This window comes from Trichechus manatus, unplaced genomic scaffold, assembly GCF_000243295.1.
Source record: "Trichechus manatus latirostris isolate Lorelei unplaced genomic scaffold, TriManLat1.0 scaffold00060, whole genome shotgun sequence".
NCBI lineage: Eukaryota > Metazoa > Chordata > Mammalia > Sirenia > Trichechidae > Trichechus > Trichechus manatus.
This window is the reverse complement of record NW_004443996.1, coordinates 14617634-14634818: the sequence shown is the minus strand read 5'-3', so window position 1 is coordinate 14634818 and position 17185 is coordinate 14617634.

The window sequence follows — 17185 nt, the reverse complement described above, 5'->3', positions numbered from 1 at the left end:
TGTGCTGAATTCCTTTTGTTTGTGGATTTTTTTTCCATTTCTTTTGTTTTTGTAGGTTTTGTTTCTAATGAACTTTATGTTTTTCTTCTTTATTTTGGTGAGGAGGTTTGTTAACTTTCTTTGTGGTTACCTTGAAATTTACCCTTATCTTCCTAGATTTGAACCAGTCTGTTATTACTTTGTATCGCCTTTCCTTCCTCTCCATTAGAAATTTCTATACCTACACTGTTTATTCCCTCGTTTATTGTTCTGATGTTGTTGTCATTTATAGATTAACCTCTCTGATTCCCTGTTGTAATTCTTTTGGTTTGGGATAGTCCTTGAGAGTTCATTTCCTAGGTTGGTATCTGGCTGGTACGATCTGTGTCCTAGATTCAGTCTGTGGTCTGATGTTTGTCCTCAGAGTGAAGGACTCCCTTTAATGATTTCTGGTAAGTTTGGTTTGGTTTTTACATAGTCGCTTAATTTCTGTTTATCTGGAAATGACCTAATTTCACCATCATATTTGAACGAGAGTTTTGCAGGATATATTATTCCTGGCTGGCAATTCTTTTCTTTCAAGCTTTTATATATGTCTTCCCATTGACTTCTTGCCTGTACGGTTTCTGCCGAATAATCCGAGCTTAGTCTTATTGTTTCTCCTGTGTATGTGACTTTTTGTTTTTCTCGAGCTGCTCTCAGGATTCTTTGTCTTTAGTTTTAGTGAGTGTGATTATGATATGGCTTGGTGATTTTCTTTTGGGGTCTATCCTATATGAGGTTCGTTGAGCTTCTTGGATGGTCATCTTCTCATCTTTCATGATATTGGGGAAGTTTTCTGTCAGCAGTTCTTCAGTGATCCTCTCTGTGTTTTCTATTTTCTCCCCCTGTTCTGGAACTCGATCACTCACAAATTTATGCTTTTCATTGTATCCCACATAATTCTCAGGGTTTCTTCATTTGTCTTTGTTCTTTTTTCTGATTTTTCCTCAGACTTGTATCCAAGTGTTTTTCATCAGTTTTGCTGATCCTGTCTTCCATTGTTTCAGACCTGTTCCTCAGCCCGTCTATGACACTTTCCATTTCTGAGATACTGTTATTTATCTTTGTATTTCTAATTGTTGTTTTTGTATGCTTTCTAGTTGTGAATTTATTTTGGCATTTTGTTCCTGCATTATTTTCCTGATTTCTTTCATTTTTTTGTCTTATTTTCCATGAATTTGTCTATTTTCTCTCATTTTTGTCTGCTTTTTGCTTCAAACCTTGGTTAGCTCTAAATATTAGAGATTTGAATTCCCTACCAGGTAGTTCTAGTGCTTTTTCTTCTGCTAGAAAGTCATCTGGTGTTTTATTTTGGATACCCACTGGAACCATCTTGTCCTTTTTTAATATATTTTGATATTGTCTGCTGTCTTTGGGACATTCAGTAGTTATTTTCCTTATTTATTGTTTGTATATTTGTTTGTTTCATCCTGCTTTTTTGTTTTATTTGGTTATGTATGAGCAGGTGGGCTGTGCACTCTTTATTGTTTGTTCACTCATGGGTACGATACTTTTCACCTCCTTCTCCAATGGGCTGGGTCAGTTGCTCAGGTTGGTACAGCAAGGCAGGTCCAGCTGAAAGGGAGTTGTGGAATAGGTTGTGTGTGACACGTACCTGGGATGACAGGGTGTACTGGGAATCAGTGCAGGGCAGGTTCTGGTAGGCCATGCCTGTGTTGCTTGTGGGTGTGATGTTCAGTGCACAGTGCAGGTAGGCAGGAAGGAAGGGGGAGATTGTGATGTGTGGAGCTAAGATGGGCATGGGAAAGAGGAGATAGAGGAGAAGGAACGGGGCCAAAAACATACAAACAAATAAGAGTGCTAAGGGATTTTGCCATTGGAATGGAGAGAGGAGAGAATGAGAAATGGAGAAAACCAAAAGAAAAAAAAAGGGCAAAATAAAAAATGAATAAATAAAAATTAAAAAAAAGAAAAGTCCCCAGTGATCCCACCAGTGCAGCTGTGAGGACTAGGGAAGTTGCTCCCAGGCCATGGAATACAGCCTGCCTAGAAGGGGTAGAGGTGTCACACAGCGCCAGGTATTCAGGAGACAGGAAGAGAAGGTAAGCATAGAGAGATGAGGAACTTAAAAATGAAGAAAGACAAAAAGGGAAAAAGAGAGAAAAGGAAAGAAAACAAACAGAAAAAACAAGACAAGAAAAAAGTGCCCCCAGGGTTCCCTCTGCAAGGCTGGGCAGACTGAGGGAGTGGCTCCCAAGCAGCACAGTACTGCCTGGATAGAAGGGGCTCCCACGCCAAGAACAGAAAAAGAAAACAAACAAACAAATCAAAACAAAAAAATTCCCAGGGTTCACACCAGTGTGGCGGCACGGGCCAGGAAGCAGTTCCACAGTCAAGCAGCATTTCACAGCCTTTCAGGAAGAAACAAAGATGGCACATGGAACCAGGTATTTGAAAGAAAGAAGGTGGAGGTTGTAAGACGTATGGAAGAAACCAAAAGCAGTGGAAAAAAGTAACATCAGCAACCAACAAATGGCACTCAGGGAGCCAGCCAGTGTGGGCGGATGGAATCCAAGTGACACCAGGGTGAACCCGGTGCTTCCTGGCCAAGAGACTGTGGCCACAGGTAGCAGAGGAGGCTGAGGCGGGAGTGAAGAAGGGTGAGCGGTGGAAAAGCATATATTGCTGGTTACCGGTTGTTCTGTCTCCTGGTGGGAGCTCTGTGAAGCTGATTTCCCATACTCCCTTTTCGCTAATCTTTGACATGAGTCCAAGATGGCAGATCTGTGCTGTGTTAGCTGATAGGGGACCTCTGCATGTATCTCTCCTCTCTCTCTGTTCTCTGTTTCTTTTTGCATTCAGTGCTTGGCTGAGTTCTTTTTCTCTTCTTTTGATGTTTAGGGTTTCAGGATTGACATTTCTCTCTGTTTGACTTAGTTTTTTGGATCTTTGCTGTGGAGGGATGGTGTGTTGTTTCTGTCTATAGCTCCATATTGCCCCTCTCTCATGAATTTAGATGCAAAAATTCTAACCAAGAATTCAGCTTCATATCAAAAGAATAATACATCATGAACAAGTGGGATTCACGCCAGGTATTCATGGATGGTTCAACATTAGAAAATCAATCAAAATAATCCACCATGTATAGAACAAAAGAAAAGAATTATGTAATCATCTCAATTGATGCAGAAAAGGCATTGGATAAAGTGTAATATCCATTCCTGATAAAAACTCTCAATAAAATAGACATAGAAGAGAAATTCCTCAACATAATAAAGGGCAACTATAGAAAATAAACAGCTACCATCATTCTCAGTGGAGAAAGGCTGAAAGCATTCCCCTTGAGAACAGGAACAAGACAAGGATGCCTTTTATCACCACTCCTGTTTAACATTGTGCAAAAAGTCCTAGCTAGAGCAATAAGGCAAGAAAAAGAAATAAAGAACACCCAAATTGGAAAGAAAGAAGTATAACTATTTCTAGTCTCATATGTTATGATCTTAAATATATAGAGAACTCCAAAGATTCTGCAAGAAAACTACTGGAACTAATAGATTCAGCAGAGTAGCAGGATACAAGATGAACATACAAAAATCAGTTGGATTCCTATACAACAACAAAGTGAACTTCAAAAAGGAAATCAAGAAAACAATACTATTTACAACTGCCCTAAAAAAGTAAAATACTTAGAAATAAATCTGACCAGGGATGTAAAGGACCTATACAAAGAAAGTACAAAACACTACTGCAAATAAGCAAAAGAGACCTACATAAATGGAAAAACATACCATGCTTGTCGATAAGAAGACTCAACATTTTGAAAATGTCAATTCTACCCAAAGCAATCTACAGATATAATGCAATCCCAATCCAAATATCAACAGCATTCTTTAATGAGATGGAAAAACTAATCAATAAGTTTATCTGGAAAGGAAAGAGGCCCCAGATAAGTAAAGCATTATTGAAAAAGAAGAACAAAGTAGGAGGCCTCACACTACCTGATCTCAGAATCTACTATACAGCCACTATAGTCAAAACAGCCTGGTACTGGTACAACAACAGACACATAGACCAATGGAACAGAATTGAGAACCTGCTGTCAGCTGATCTTTGACAAAGGACCAAAGTCCATTAAATGGGGAAAAGATAGTCTCTTTAACAAATGGCACTTGCAAAACTGGATGTCCATCTGTAAAGAAATGAAACAAAATCCATACTTCACAGCATACACAAAAACTAATTCAAAATGGATCAAAGACCTAAATATAAAACCTGACACTATAAATATCATGGAAGAAAAAATAAGGACAATGCTACAGGCCCTAATATATGGCATAAATAAGACAAAAACCGTAACTAACAATGTACAAGCACCGGAAGATAAACTAGATAACCGGGACCTTCCAAAAATTAAACACTTATGCTCATCAAAAGACTTCAGACTGGGGAAAAATTATGGCTACAACATATCCAACAAGAGTCTAATCTTTAAAATCTACAAGATACTACAACACCCCAGCAACAAAAGACAATCCAATTAAAAAGAGCAAAGGATGTGAACGGACACTTCACCAAAGAAGACATTCAGGTGACTGACAGACACATGAAGAAATGCTCTCAATCATTAGCCATTAGAGAAATGCAAATCAAAACTTCACTGAGATATCATCTCACCCCGACATTACTGGCACTAATAGAAAAACAGAGAATATAACAAGTTTTGGAGAGGTTGTGGGGAGATTGGAACCCTTATACACTGCTGGTAGGAGTGTAAAATGGTACTACCACTATGGAAAATGATCTGGCGCTTCCTTTAAAAGCTAGAAATAGAAATATCATTTGATACAGAAATCCCACTCCTAGGACTATATCGTAGAGAAATAAGAGCCGTCACATGAATAGACCTATGCACACCCATATTCGTTGCAGCATTATCCACAGTAGGAAAAAGATGGAAACAACCTGAGTGCTCATCAACAGATGAATGGATTAACAAATTATGGTACATACACACAGAGGAATACAATGCAACAATAAAGAACGATGATGAATCCGCCAAATATCTCACAACATGGATGAATCTGGAGGGCATTATACTGAGTGAAATAAGTCAGTCACTAAAGGACAAATACTGTATGAAACCACTATTATAAAGACTCAAGAAAAGGTTTATACACAGAAAAAAAAACAACCTTTGATGGTTACAAGGGAGGGGAGGGTTGGGGAGGAGAAATCATTAACTAGATAGTAGATAAGTGGTAAATGTGGTGAAGGGAAAGACTACACACAATATAGGGGAAGTCAGCACAAACTGACCAAGGCAAAGTCATAGAAGCTTCATGGACACATCCAAACACTCTGAGGGACCGAGTTATTGGGACTGAGGGCTGGGGACCATGGTCACGAAGTACATCTAGGTCATTGGCATAACAAAGTTCATAAAGAAAATATTCTACATCCAACTTTGGTGAGTAGCATCTGGGGTCTTATAAGTTTGTGAGTGGTCATCTAAGATACATCTGCTGGTCCCATCCATCTGGAGCAAAGGATAATGAAGAAAACTAAAGACACAAAGGAAATAATAGTCCAAAGGGCTAACAGACCACAGCCTCCACCAGCTTGAGCCCAGAAGAACTAGATGGTGCCTGGCTACCACTCTCAACTGCTCTAACAGGGATCACGACAGAGATTCCTGAACAGAAGGGGAGAAAAACGTAGAACAGAATTCAAATTCACAAAAAAAGACCAGACTTACTTGTCTGACAGAGACTGGAGGAACCCACTTGACTATGGCCCCTGGGCACCCTTTTAACTCAGAACTGAAGCCACTCCCAAAGTTCACCCTTCAGCCAAATATTAGACAGATCTATAAAACAAACAATAACATACTTGAGGAATATGCTTCTTAATTTAATCATGTATAGGAGACCAAAAGGGCAACATCTGCCCAAAAGCAATGATAAGAAGGTAGGAAGGGACAAGAAAAATGGATGGATGGTGTCTTAGTCATCTAGTGCTGCTATAACAAAAATACTACGAGTGGATGGCTTTAACAAAGAGAAGTTTATTCTCTCACAGTCCAGTAGGCTACAACTCCAAATTCAGGGTGCTGGCTCCAGGAGAAGGCTTTCTCTCTCTGTCGACTCTGGAGAAAGGTCCGTGTCATCAGTCTTCCCTCGGTCTGGTAGCATCTCAGAGCAAGAATCTCAGGAGCAGGAAGCTCTGCTCCCAGCACTGCCCTCTTGGTGGTGTGAGGTTCCCAAGTGTCTCTGCTCGCTTCTCTCTTTTATATCTCAAAAGAGATTGGCTTAAGACACTATCTAATCTTGTAGACCTCCTCAATATAACTGCCACTAATCCATCTTATTACATCATAGTGATAGAGTTTACAACACATAAGGAAATCACATCAGATTACAAAATGGTACACAATCATACAATACTGGAAATCATGACCCAGCCAAATCTATACGTACATTTTTGGGGGGACATAATTCAATCCATGACAGATGGAAACATGAAATTGAGTTGTGGAAGGAGAGAGTGTTGACACATGGCAGGGATTACAACCAATGTCACAAAACAATTTGTGTATAAAGTGTTGAATGAGGAAAGCATTTATTCTGTAAAGTTTCACCTAAAGCACAATAATAAAAAATAATAATAATAATGAAAAAAATTAGCCTGCAGAGTCAGCCAGCCCTTGGCACAGGTGTACTAAGCTCTAAACAGGCCATCTAAATCTTGATGTTGATCTGGACTAGAATGTCTTTACCATTGGCATGGCATAACACGTTGGCACCAGATGGTGCTACCTTGGAGCTACCATGGGACTGTCATTGCAGTAGCCTGTAAACCATGTTTGGAAAGCCATGTGTCTGCCTTCTCTGCTCTGTCTCCACATGGAGAACTTTCACTTGGCTTACTTTTGGAAACACTCTCTAGGAGGAATGTGAAGCAGGTTTCTAATCTTATTCTGCTAAGATATAAATTAAGATCTTGTTTGTTCAGAATGACTATGGCCCCATCCTGCCAGAAAATCTACTGTGCTCTCTGGGGCATGCAATCTCTACTTATTAGGTTATTTTGTTGACCAGGGACTCACACTGTGTTTTGTTCTTATTTCTCTGCCGCTCCTATGGACTGGCTGCTGAGCAAACCAGACATGACCCCTGATTCACTCTTTCACCATTTCTATTCATATCTCTTTATTGTCTTTGGATAATGTGACCAAGCACCTCAAAGCAGATGTTATGATCCTTGTGTACTACTCCAGAGTGACTTGCTCCTCCCAGGCATTGGAGACACATAGGAGATCCAGCTGCAAGGCCTCTCTCCTGTCCCCAGCTAGCAATGGCAGTACAGTTGGAGACGTGGAGCTCTGAAACTCTGGCTCTCCTAGACTGCTTTGAGCATCAGCAAAGCTGGTCCTGTCTGAAAGCAGAGTAAGCAACTGTCCACAAGAGATTTTGAGGGAAACCCAAAAGCCTCTCTACCCCAAAACATCTCCACTTGCCCACCTACACTTCACTATGCTTGGAGTCACTCCTTTTGGTTAAGAAACGTGGCCTCCAAAAATGCCCAGGAAGCAAATTGATATAAGAAAAGGGCTCACAACTGAGCAACAGATTACCTAGATTCTAGCCCCAGATCTGCTCTATGATCTTGGGCAAGTCTCTTCCCTTATCTAGAACTCAGTTTCCTCAATACATTATACAAGGAGGGAATTAAATGAAATCATCTTTAAGGCCTCTTCTCACTATAACATTCTATAATACTATGACCCCAGTTTAAGCTCAAATATTACTATGCATGGGCTACCATTTAAATCGGAGTCCCTGAGTGGTGCAAACAGTTAACACAATCAACTGCTAACCAGAAGGTTGGAGGTTGAAGTTCATCCATAGACCCCTTGGAAGAAAGGCCTGGCAATATACTTCTGAAAAATTAGTCATTTAAAACACTATGGAGCACAATTCTACTCTGACACACATAGGGTCACTGTAAGTTGCAATTGATTTGATGGCAACCAGTATGGTTACCACTTAATTCACTAGTATTTACAGATAAATTTTTTCGGAGTGACTAGATATGTCACTGAAAAAAGAGAAAGCCAGGAACATGGATTGGTCACATGGATATCCCAGGGACTCAGAAACCCTTCATGGAAACAAATCCTGACAGGACAACCAGAAATAAGAGAAGCCCCATCCTCCTTTCTAGCCTGGTTGTCTTATCTCCATACCACTCCCCATCATTGACTATCTTGGCTGAGGGATGGTAAAAGCCACGTAGAAGGTAGAGAAGATGTACTTCTCACACTTGGAAATACGGACAGGACCTTCCAGTTTGGGGAAGCAAGCAAAGACCAACTCCTAGATGAACTGTTTTCCAAACAGGTCCAGATTGAGGCCCCAGATACTGCAGCCCCAGGGTGCTATTCAACAGAGAGGGAGAAGGTGGCCTTCCCCAAAGGGACATGAGGTGTATGTCCAGATGCCTAGGAAGGCAACCACTAGGTGGTCTCTTTTCAGAGAGGAGAGAAAACCTACAGCCTGGAATGCTCTTCCCTGGCTTCCTAGGGATAGCCGAGGGAAGGGGTCCTATAATCATAATTACAGCCAACATTTATTAGAACTTATTATGTACCAAGCAATATTCTAAATGCTTTATATAAATGGACACAATTAATCCTTATAAAAATCCTATAACTCAGGTACTATTATTATTCCCATTTTACAGATGAGGATACTGAAGAACAGAGAGGTTAAGTAATTTGCACAAGGTCACACAGCCAGAAAACGGTAGGTGCAAGACATAAACCCAGGCAGTCTGGCTCTAGACCTTGTGCTCCTATACCAACTATAATAGGGTAAGTACCCTCTCAAATATCATAAATCAGATGTGCGAAAATCCTTAGACCATCAAGTGTCATACCTTCATTTTATACATGAGAAAACTGAGACCCTGAGAGAAAGGAAAGTGCTCAATGTCACACAGTGAGCAAGTGAATTAATAACAGAATCAGAACTAGAGCCCTGATCTGCTGATTCCCAACCCAGTGTTCTTTCCACCACTGTTTCTGACCCTTTGTTGTGTTTCTTCCTCGACTTGCCTTCTCCATCACCTTACCCTGCTGACATTGCTGGTTTGGTCATTCCCACACCCTGTCTGACAAGAGAGTGGTGGGGCAGCCATTTCTGTAGTACAAATCATTATCTTCTCTTTCCAAAATGTAAATTAGACTAGAGCTGGCTCCCATCAAGCATTTTCCAAATGATTAGATCCCTAAACCCCAATATCACCTCTGTGGGAGTTACTGATAGAATGCAAAACCAACATTTTCCATCCATAAAGACATCAACACCCAACCATGCCAAGGCCCCGACCTTCTGAGCAGATGAGTGTTCAGTGATGTATGAGGTCTGCCTCATGCTCAGACAGATCTGTGGATTCAAATCTAAACTTTTTAAGGGTGATTTAGAGAAACCAATACTGAGTCCAACTGAAAAACTTCTGTCTGATTCATAGAGAAGTAATGAGTAGAACTTGTGAAAGTGGAAAGTGAGGTTGGAGAGTGGGCTGTAGAGGGAGTGGGGTTAGCCTGGCTTACAATGCCACCAATGCGTGCTGGCCAGTGGCAAGGAGATGGACAGCCCAGATCCTCCAAAGGTCCAGGCTGCTCTTCTGTTGGTATGGAATTGTTCATGGGTCACTGCCTCAAGATGTCCGATTTCACAAAGTCAACCTCCCCACACTACCTCCAACTCCACCCCTTCAATGGACATGGAAAACAAAAGGTTCCAGTATAGATGGGAAGTTTTAAAGGCCTCTTGTGGAGCTGAACCTTCAACCCACAAGAGGCACTCTATCCATTACCCAATTATTTTATGGGGCTCTGAGTTGGGCATACACCACTGAGCCTAGTAGGAAAGGGCAGACCTACCTCCCCCTGAGGGTGTGAGATATGAGTCCAAGCCAGGAGGGTAGAAAAAGAGGAAAACATTTTCCAGACAGGCGAGGAGAATGGTCCCAAGTGGCTGGTTGAAGTTCCAGAGCAGTATCAGTGTCCCTTTCTAATATACTCAGACTTTCCACTACATAGGCTTGGCACATTCATTCATCCAGATAACAGTTGTTGCATTCCTACTATGTACAAAGTATGAAGGAGAACAGAGACATACAAAGTAGGGGCTCATTCTCCAAGATTTCACACCCTCAAGGGGACGTGGCGTATACACACATTCCCAAACACTATGCAACTGCAAATGCAGTTGTATAAAAGGTCTTTGAATGGTATAAATGAGAGAAGCACAGTCTCCCAACTTGTTGAAGAGCCTTTAGAAAGGACCATCTAGTTGAATCTCTTCGTTGTACAAGTCAAGATACAGTTCCAGAGAAGGAAAGAGCATTGTCAGGGTTACACAGCCAGATAATATCAGAGTTGAGCGGTCCACTCGGAACTCAAAGACTGAAAAATTACTAGGGTTTTGTATGGCCAAAGATCCACAGGTGGGTTTAAGTTAGGCTTTAAAGGACAGGTAGGATATTTTCCCCAAAATTTTTATTATGAAAAATTTCAAAACCTACAGCCAGGGTCAGCTACATAATTTATGGGGCCCAGTGCAAAATGAGAATATGAGTCCCTCATTCAAAACGCAGGAAAAATTTCCATCAATGGTATTAAAATATAAAGCATTTTCTTTTATTCTGCAGTCCCTGTCTCTCTCTCTTTTTCTCTATTTGTCATAGTGTTTTTAATTTGCTATTTAATGCTCGAAGTAAAGAATGATTAAAATATTAAATTATACCATGAATTTTACTGTTAGTATTTATTTTGTACAATGCCAATTTTAAAGCAAATGTAAGAGCGTTTAACTCATATGTAGATTCACTGTAATTACAGTTTCTATTTTGTAGTTCATACATGCATATGTATTTTGCTCTTACCAGAATATTGGAAATGCTGCAACAAAACTAACATAACTTTTTTTTATTTTTGTTATGCACAAATTCCACCAACATTCTTTATCTTCCGTTTCCAGGAAGGACTGAAGGAAAAGGAACCATGAGTTGCCCTATATTTCCCTTTAATTATACGTCATCATATTCAGTGAAAGTGGTTGGCTAATACCAAGAAGTAATATCCAATAAGAATTTTATAGGGTTTCTTGGCTGTTAATATTTCCTAGAAGACCATTGCCTTCTTTCAGCATTCAAAGCAATTTCTGGTTTGAATGGAAAGTGTGGCCTCTTGGGCCTATCAGTGCCCCCACTTACTCAGCTGTAGACATAACTCACTTACAAACACAAGCTTGAAGATTAAATTATTAAGAATTTTAAGAGAATGACAGTAGAGCATTAAACCAAGCAACAGACCCTGCTGAGAATGGGACCCTGCGTGATTTCACAGGTAACACACTATGAAGTTGAAAGAATTTTACAGTGAACACCTAGATTCTAGCATTTACATTTTACTACACTTGCTTTCTTGTTATTAGGTGTCTTTGAGTTGGAGCCGACTCATAGAGACCCTATATACAACAGAATGAAACACTGCCTGGTCCTATACCATCCTGACAATCCTTCCTATGTTTGAGCCATTGTTGCAGCCACTGTATCAGTCCATCTCCTTGAGGGACTTCCTCTTTTTCACTGACACTCTGCTTTACCAAGCATGATGTTCTTCTCCAGGGACTGGTCCCTCCTGATCACATGTCCATAGTACTTGAGAATAAGTCTCTCCATCTTCACTCCTAAGTAGCATGCTGGCTGTACTTCTTCCAAGGCAGTTTGTTCGTTCTGCTGGCAGTCTATGGTATATTCAATATTCTTTGCCAACACAAAATTCAAAGTCATCAATTCTTCAGTCTTTGTTATTCGTTGTCCAGCTTTCACATGCATAGGAGGCAATTGAAAATACTATGGCTTGGGTCAGGCCCACCTTAGTCCTCAAGGTGACATCTTTGCTTTTCAACACTCTAAAGAAGTCTTTTGCAGCAGATTTGCCCAATGCAATACGTTGTTTGGTTTCCTGACTGCTGCTTCCATGAGTGTTGATTATGGATCCAAGTAAAATGAAATCCTTGACAATGTCAAACTTTTTTCCTTTTATCATGATGTTGCTTATTGGTCCAGTTGTGAAGATTTTTGTTTTCTTTATGTTGAGGTGTAATAAATAATGAAGGCTGTAGTCTTTGATCTTCATCAGTAAGTGCTTCAAGTCCTCTTCGCTTTCAGCAAGCAAGGTTGTGTCATCTGCATATTGCAGGTTGTTAATGAGTCTTCCAACAATTCTGATGCCACATTCTTCTTCATATACTCCACCGCCTTGGATTATTTGTTCAGCATCAGATTGAATAAGTATGGTGAAAGGATACAACCCTGATGCACATCTTTCCTGATTTTAAACCATGCAATATCCCCTTGTTCTGTTCAGACAGTTGTCTCTTGGTCTATGTCCAGGTTCTTCATGATCACAATTAAGTGTTCTGGAATTCCATAGTTTGTAATGATCCGCACTGTCGAATGTCTTTGCATAGTCAATAAAACACAGGTAAACATCTTTCTGGTAGTCTCGGTTTCAGCCAAGATCCATCTGACAACAGCAATGATATCCCTCGTTCTGAATCTGGCTTGAGTTTCTGGCAGTTCCCTGTCCATGTACTGCCACAACCGTTTTTTGATTATCTTCAGCAAAATTTTACTTGCATGTGATATTGATATTTTCTGATAATTTATGCATTCTGTTGGGTTGCCTTTCTTTGTAATGAGCACAGATATGAATCTCTTTCAGTTGATTGGCCAGGTAGCTGTCCTCCCAATTTCTTGACGTAGATGAGTGAGCACTTCCAATATTGCATCAGTTTGTTGAAACATCTCAATTGTTGTTTCATCAATTCTTGCAGCCTTATTTTTCACCAATGCCTTTAGTGCAGCTTGGACTTCTGCCTTCAGTACTATCAATTCTTGATCATATGCTACCTCCTGAAATGGTTGAATAATGACCAGTTATCTTTGGTACAGTGACTCTGTGTATGCCTTTCACCTTGTTTTGATGCCTCCTGCATAGTTCAATATTTTGCCCACAGACTCATTCAATATTGCAGCTGGAGGCTTGAATTTCTTCTTCAGTTTTTCAGCTTGAGAAATGTCAAACGTGTTCTTCCCTTTTTGGTTTTCTAACTCCAGGTCTTCGAACATTTCATTATAATACTTTATCGAGCTGCCCTTTGAAATCTTCTGTTCAGCTCTTTTCCTTCATCATTTCTTCCGTTCACTTTAGCTACTCTGTGTTCAAGAGCAACTTTCAGAGTTTCAGAGTCTCTTTTGACATCCATTTTTGTCTTTTCTTTCTTTCCTGTCTTTTTAATGACCTTTTGTTTTCTTCATGTATGATGTCCTTTATGCCATTCTACAACTAGTCTGTTCTTAGGTCATTAGTGTTCAATGCAGCAAATCTATTCTGGAAATGGTCTCTAAATTCAGGTGGGATATACTCAAGGTTGTACTTTGGCTCTCATGGACTTGTTTTAATTTTCTTCAGCTTCAACCTGAACTTGCATACAAGCAATTGATAGTCTGTTCTGCAGTCAGGCCCGGGCCTTGTTCTGATTGGTGATACTGAGTTTCTCCATCATCTTCTTTCCACAGATGTAGTCAATTTGATTCCTGTGTATTCCATCTGGTGAGGTCCACATGTATAGTTGCCATTATGTTGGTGAAAAAAGGTATTTGCAATGAAGAAGTGATTGGTCTTGCAAAATTTTATCATGTCATCTCCTACTTTGTTTCTATCACCAAGGCCATATTTTCCAACTATTGTTCCTTCTTGTTTCCAGTTTTCACATTCCAATCACCAATAATTATCAGTGCATCTTTATTGCATGTTTCCTCAATTTCAGACTGCAGAAGTTGGTAAAAACCTTCAGTTTTTTCATCTTTGGTATTAGTGGTTGGTGTGTAAATTTGAATAATTGTCATATTAACTGGTCTTCCCTGTAGGTGTATGGATATTAACCTATCACTGATAGTGTTGTCCTTCAGGATAGATTTTGAAATGTTCTTTTTGACAATGAATGTGATGCCATTCCTCTTCAATTTGTCATTCCTGTCATAGTATACCTTATGATTGTCTGATTCAAAATGGCCAATACCAGTCCATTTCAGCTCACTAAGGCCTAGGATATCAATCTTTATGCGTTCCATATCATTTTTGACGACTTCCAATTTTCCTAGATTTATACTCCATACATTCTACATTCCTATTATTAATGGATGTTTGCAGCTGTTTCTTCTCATTTCAAGTAGTGCCATATCAACAAATGTAGGTCCCAAAAACTTGACTCTGTCCACATCATTAAGGTTGACTCTACTTTGAGGAGACAGCTCTTCCCTAGTTGTATTTTGAGTACCTTCCAACCTGACGGGCTCATCTGCTGGCACTGTCAGACAACGTTCCACTGCTATTCATAAGGTTTTCACATACATTTAAAAGCACAAATATTAGAGAATATTTGCTGAATTATGACAAATGCATAGGCACCTGTGTGACCCAAACCCTTATCAACATACAGAACCTTACTATCATCACAGAAAGTTACCTTTTTCCAGTAAATCCCAAGCACCACATCACCCTCATAGGCAACCACAAAAACAGGAATTTGATAGATAAAGACAATGACAGAATCAGAAGGAAAGGTGAAAGTGTGGAGTTGCAGCCAGCAAATGCAAAACTTGTCTGAAGCAAAAATATTAGTCAGTAATGGTAAAAAACCAGCACTTTTGAGCACTATTTGCCAGTTGCTGTACTACCCACATGAATTAATTCAATTTTTATCTTTACAACAACCCTATAAAGTAGGTACTATTACTTTCCTGGAGCACTAGTGGCGAAGTGGTTAAGAGCTCAAGCTGCTAACTAAAAAGTCGGCAGTTCAAATCCACCAGCCACTCCCTGGAAACCCTATGAGGCGGTCCTACTGCATCCTATAGGGTTGTTATGAGTCAAATTCAACTCAATGGCAACAGAGTATCACTATACCCATTTTATAAGAAAACCAAGTCACAAAGAAGCCCTTGCCACAGGTCTAACAGCCAATAAATGGAAGCACCAGGATTTGAATGCAGGTGGTCTGGCTCCAGAGCCCATGTTCTTAGGCAGCATGCTGTGCTGCTTGTAGTTGGAAACCAAAAGGAAAAAAAAATGCAATGCATAGATGGGCCCCAATAATAGTCTTGAAAGCAGAGTAAAGAACTTAAACTCTACCCTTAAGGTCATGGGGACTATTCAGAGGTTTTGAGTATAGGCAATGTGAGAAAGCATGATACTTAGGCAAAAAATGAATCTTGCTGGACATCATAAATCTGATAAGGATTTAATATCCAGAATACATAAAGAACTACTACAACTCAACAACAAAAAGACAAACAACCAAATTAAAACGTGGGCAAAGGACTTGAATAGAAATTTCTCCAAAGAAGATATACAAATGGCCAATAAACACATAAAAAAATGCTCCATGTCATTAGCCATCAAGGAAATGCATATCAAAACCACAATGAGATATCACTTCACACCCACTAGGATAGCTATTATCAGAAAATAACTGAAAATAACAAGTGTTAGCAATAATGTGGAGAAATTGAAACCCTCGTGCATTGCTGGTGGGGATGTAAAATGGTACAGCCACTGTGGAAAACAGTTCGGCGGTTCCTCAAAAATTTAAACATGAAATTAACACAGGATCCATCAATTTCACTCCTAGGTATATACCCAAAAGAATTGAAAGCAGGGACTCAAGCAAATACTTGTACACCAAAGTTTATGGCACATTATTCACAATAGCCGAAAGGTGGAAAGTGTAAACAATGCAAGCATCCTTCAATAGGTGAATGGATGAACAAAATGTGGTACATCCATACAGTGGAATAATATTCAGCCATAAAGAGAAATGAAGTTCTTGTACATGTTACGACACAGATAAAACTTGAAAACATTATGCTAAGTGAAATAAGCCAGACACATAAGAACAAGTATGGTATGATTCCACTTATATTAAATACCTAGAACAGGCAAATACATAGAGGCTAAAGTAGATTAGTTGCTATCTTGGACTGGAGGGAAGGGGGAATAGGGAGTATTGCTTAATGGCTACAGGGTTTCTGTTTGGGGTGGTGAAAATTTTCAGAAATAACTGACGGTGAGGGCTGCACAACAATGTGAATGTAATTAATGCCACCAAATTGTACACTTTAAAATGACAAATTTACAGAAGAATGAGATGGTGCCCAGCTACCACCACTGACTACTCTGACAGAGATCACAATAGAGAGTTTCAGACAGAGCTAAAATGTAGAACAAAAATCAAATTCACAGAAAAGATCAGACTTACTGGTCTGACAGAGACTGGAGGAACCCCCGAGACTATGGCCGCCGGATACTCTGCTAACTCAGAACTGAAGCCACTCCACTCTCGATGACCATTTTTCAACCAAAGATCAGACAGACCTATAAAACAAACAGTAACACACAGGAGGAATGTGGTTCTTTGTTCAGTCAAATATACGAAATCAAATGGGCAACTCCTGTCCAAAGGCAAGACAAGAAGGCAGAGAGGGACAGGAAAACTGGATGAATGGACATGGGGAACATGGGGTAAAAAGGGGGAGAGTGCTGACACATTGCGGGGATTGCAACCAATGTCACAAAACAGTTTATGTATAAATTTTTGAATGATGAACTCATTTGTGCTGTAAACTTTCACTTAAAGCACAATAAATTCTTAATGGAAAATTTTATGTTATACATATTTTACCACAATAAAACAAGTGAACCTCGACCTAAACTTCACACTTAGTTAAAAAAATCAACTCAAAATGGATAACATACTTAAATGTAAAATGTGAAACTATAAAACTTTCAGAAGATAAAAGTTATACATACAGGTGAAAATCTTCAGAATCTAAAATTTGATGAACAGTTCTTACCAAAAGCATGAGCTATAAAAACAAATTGACAAACTATATCAAAATTGAAAACAGTAGATAAGTGGTATCTTGGGTGAAGGGTGAGACAGTACACAATACAGGAGAAACTAGCACAACTAGTACAAGGAAAGGTCATGGGAGCCCCATAGACACATCCAAACTCCCTGAGGGACTGAATTGCTGGGTGGAGGGCTCTGGGGACCATGGTCTCGGG